Below are 4,805 nucleotides of genomic sequence, written 5' to 3' on the forward strand. Positions count from 1 at the left end.
TGGGTTTAGCACCGGGTTCCATATTAATCTCGTGCTGACAGAGAGTGGGACTAATGCCCTTAAGATCATCAAGAGTATATCCAGTAGCAGCACGGTGCATCTTCAGAATTTTTAATAATCTCTCTTCTTCGTATTCTGAAAGGTTAGCACTAATAATAATAGGATATATCTTTTTCTCATCAAGATAAGCATACTTTAGAGTGTCAGGCAATTGTTTTATTTCAAGCACAGGATCACGTTTAGGTGGAGGAGGACCTCCTAGAGTTTCAATAGGCAAATTATGTTTAAGGATAGGTTGTTGTTCAAACAATATTTTATCTATTTCATTTCTTTCACGCAAGTGCATATCATTTTCATGGTCTAGCAAATATTTCGCTAGAGGATCAGTAGGAGGTACGGCAATAGAATCAAGACCAATTATTTCATCTTTACTAGGTGATTCTTTATCATGATGTTGTCTACGAAACTTAGAGAAATTAAACTCATGAGACACATCACCAAAGTTGACACTGACTGTTTCTTTTTGGCAATCTATCTTAGCATTGACAGTGTTCAAGAAAGGTCTGCCAAAAATTATGGGACAAAAGTCATCTTGTGGGGAACCAAGAACTAGAAAATCAGTAGGGTATTTTATTTTCCTACACAGGACTTCAACATCTCTAACAATCCCAAGTGGTGTGATGGTATCCCTATTAGCAAGTTTAATAGTGACATCTATGTCTTCTATTTCAGCGGGTGCTATATCATTCATAATTTCTTGGTACAAAGTAAAAGGGATAGCAGTCACACTAGCACCTAAATTACATAAGCCATGATAGCAACGATCTCCTATTTTAACTGAGACAATAGGCATGCCAACAATAGGTCCATGTTTATCTTTTTCATCGGGTTTGGCAATTCTAGCAGCTGAAGTAAATAGCTTGCTCATCAATATTACCGACCAAGAGATCTTTAACCATAGCAACACTATGTTCTACTTTAATTTGTTCAGAGGGTTTAGGTGCTTTGATATTGCTTTTGCGAACCACTGTTGATACCTTAGCATGTTCCTTTATCCTAACAGGGAAAGGTGCTTTTTCAATATAAGCAGTAGGCACAACTGGATCAACATTGTAAATAATAGTTTCATCTTTAGTTATAACCGGTTCTTTAATTTCTTCTATAATATGTGGGTGATATTTAAACCACTTCTCCTTAGGGAGATCAACATGAGTAGCAAATGATTCACAGAAAGAGGCTACTATCTCTGAGTCAAGTCCATTTTTAGTGCTAAACTTGTGAAAAGCATCGGTATTCATAAAAGATTTAACACAATAATACTCGGGCTTAATACTTGACTCTTTACATTTGTCGACTTCCCAATCTTTAGAGTTGCATTTACTTCTTTCTAAAAGGTCCCACCTGAATTCAGTAGTCTTCTTCATAAAAGAACCAACATAAGAAGTATCGAGCATGGATTGATCATTACGAGAAAGTCGGGCATAAAAATTCTGAATGATAATTTCTCTTGAGAGCTCATGATTGGGGCATGAATATAACATTGACTTAAGCCTCCCACAAGCTAGATTGATACTTTCTCCTTCACGAGGCCAAAAATTATATATATAATTCCGATAACGATGAACTAGATGCATGGGATAAAACTTTTGGTAAAATTCCAATTTCAGCCGATTCCAGTTCCAGGATCCAATATCATTGCATAGCCTACAACATGTCAATGATTTTCCTCCAAAGATAAAGATAAAACCTTCTTCTTGACTTCATCTCCGGGCAAACCTGCAAGCTTAAACAATCCACAAATTTCATCCACATGTATCAAATGCATATCGAGATGCGTTGTTCCGTCTCCTGCATAAGGATTAGCTACCAGTTGCTCTATCATACCCGAAGGAATCGCATAACTAATATTTTCAGTAGGTGCAGTAGGTTGAGGGGCAACTCTTTGTGCTTCCGGTCGAGGTGAAGATATCCCGAACAAACCCCTCAAAGGATTGTCTTCCATAGTAACAAGTGATAATAAATTTCAGCACGTAATATAATTTTTCCCTTACTGATTTCCACTTACCAAGAGCGCTTCACTCCCCGGAAACGGCGCCAGAAAAGATTCTTGATGACTCACAAGTATAGGGGATCAACTGTAGTCCTTTTGATAAGTAAGAGTGTCGAACCAGTTGGGGAACGTAGTAATTTCAAAAAAAATCCTACGCACACGCAAGATCATGGTGATGCATAGCAACGAGAGGGGAGAGTGTTGTCCATGTACCATCGTAGACGAAAGCGGAAGCGTTATGACAACGCGGTTGATGTAGTCGTACGTCTTCACGATCGACCGATCCTAGTACCGAACGTACGGCACCTCCGCGATCTGCACACGTTCAGCTCGGTGACGTCCCACGAACTCACGATCCAGCAGAGTGTCGAGGGAGAGCTTTGTCAGCACGACGGCGTGATGACGGTGATGATGAAGTTACTAGCGCAGGGCTTTGCCTAAGCACTACGACGATATGACCGAGGTGGATGATGGTGGAGGGGGGCACCGCACACGGCTACGAGATCAATGATCAACTTGTGTGTCTATGGGGTGGCCCCCTCCCCCGTATATAAAGGAGTGGAGGAGGGGGAGGAGGCCGGCCTCCTAGGCACGTCCCAAGGGGAGTCCTACTCCCACCGGGAGTAGGATCCCCCCCTTCCCTAGTTGGATTAGGAGAGAAGGAAGGGGGAGGAAGGAGGAAGGAAAGGGGGGCCGGCCCCCTTCCCAATTTGGATTGGGCTTGGAGGGGCGCGCCCCCTCCTTTGCTCCCTTCTCCTCTCTCCCACTATGGCCCAATAAGGCCCATATACCTCCCGTGGGGTTCCGGTAACCTCCCGGTGCTCCGGTATATGCCCGATCTCACCCGGAACTATTCCGATGTCCAAATATAGTCTTCCAATATATCGATCTTTATGTCTCGACCATTTTGAGACTCCTCGTCATGTCCGTGATCATATCCGGGACTCCAAACTTCCTTCGGTACATCAAAACACATAAACTCATAATACCGATCGTCATCGAACGTTAAGCGTGCGGACCCTACGGGTTCGAGAACTATGTAGACATGACCGAGACTCATCTCCGGTCAATAACCAATAGCGGAACCAGGATGCTCATATTGGTTCCTGCATATTCTACGAAGATCTTTATCGGTCAAACCGCATAACAACATACATTGTTCCCTTTGTCATCGGTATGTTACTTGCCCGAGATTCGATCGTCGGTATCTCAATACCTAGTTCAATATCGTTATCGGCAAGTCTCTTTACCCGTTCCGTAATGCATCATCTCGCAACTAACTCATTAGTTACATTGCTTGCAAGGCTTATAGTCATGTGCATTACCAAGAGGGCCCAGAGATGCCTCTCCGACAATCGGAGTGACAAATCCTAATCTCGATCTATGCCAACCCAACAAGTACCATCGGAGACACCTGTAGAGCACCTTTATAATCACCCAATTACGTTGTGACGTTTGGTAGCACACAAAGTGTTCCTCCGGTATTCGGGAGTTGCATAATCTCATAGTCATAGGAACACGTATAAGTCATGAAGAAAGCAATAGCAATATACTAAACGATCAAGTGCTAAGCTAATGGAATGGGTCAAGTCAATCACATCATTCTCTAATGATGTGATCCCGTTAATCCAATGACAACTCATGTCTATGGTTAGGAAACATAACCATCTTTGATTCAATGAGCTAGTCAAGTAGAGGCATACTAGTGACACTCTATTTGTCTATGTATTCACACATGTACTAAGTTTCCGGTTAATACAATTCTAGCATAACATTTATCATGATATAAGGAAATATAAATAACAACTTTATTATTGCCTCTAGGGCATATTTCCTTCAGTCTCCCACTTGCAGTAGAGTCAATAATCTAGATTACACAATAATGATTCTAACACCCATGGAGTCTTTGTGCTGATCATGTTTTGCTCGTGAGAGAGGCTTAGTCAACGGGTCTGCAACATTCAGATCCGTTTGTATCTTGCAAATCTCTATGTCTCCCTCCTTGACTTGATCGCGGATGGAATTGAAGCGTCTCCTGATGTGCTTGGTTCTCTTGTGAAATCTGGATTCCTTTGCCAAGGCAATTGCACCAGTATTGTCACAAAAGATTTTCATTGAACCCGTTGCACTAGGTATGACACCTAGATCGAATATGAACTCCTTCAGCCAGACTCCTTCATTTGCTGCTTTCGAAGCAGCTATGTACTCTGCTTCACACGTAGATCCCTCCATGACGCTTTGCTTAGAACTACACCAACTGACAGCTCCACCGTTCAATTTAAACACGTATCCGGTTTGTGACTTAGAGTCATCTAGATCAGTGTCAAAGCTTGCATTGACGTAACCATTTATGACAAGCTCTTTGTCACCTCCATAAACGAGAAACATATCCTTAGTCCTTTTCAGGTATTTCAGGATGTTCTTGACCGTTGTCCCGTGATCCACTCCTTGATTACTTTGGTACCTCCCTACTAAACTAATAGCAAGGCACACATCAGGTCTGGTACACAGCATTGCATACATGATAGAGCCTATGGCTGAAGCATAGGGAACACCTTTCATTTTCTCTCTATCTTCTGCAGTGGTCGGGCATTGAGTCTGACTCAACTTCACACCTTGTAACACAGGCAAGAACCCTTTATTTGCTTGATCCATTTTGAACTTCTTCAAAACTTTATCAAGGTATGTGCTTTGTGAAAGTCCAATTAAGCGTCTTGATCTATCTCTATAGATCTTGATGCCCAATATATAAGCA

Source organism: Triticum aestivum, chromosome 7D (genome assembly GCF_018294505.1).
Source record: "Triticum aestivum cultivar Chinese Spring chromosome 7D, IWGSC CS RefSeq v2.1, whole genome shotgun sequence".
Classification (NCBI taxonomy): Eukaryota; Viridiplantae; Streptophyta; class Magnoliopsida; order Poales; family Poaceae; genus Triticum; species Triticum aestivum.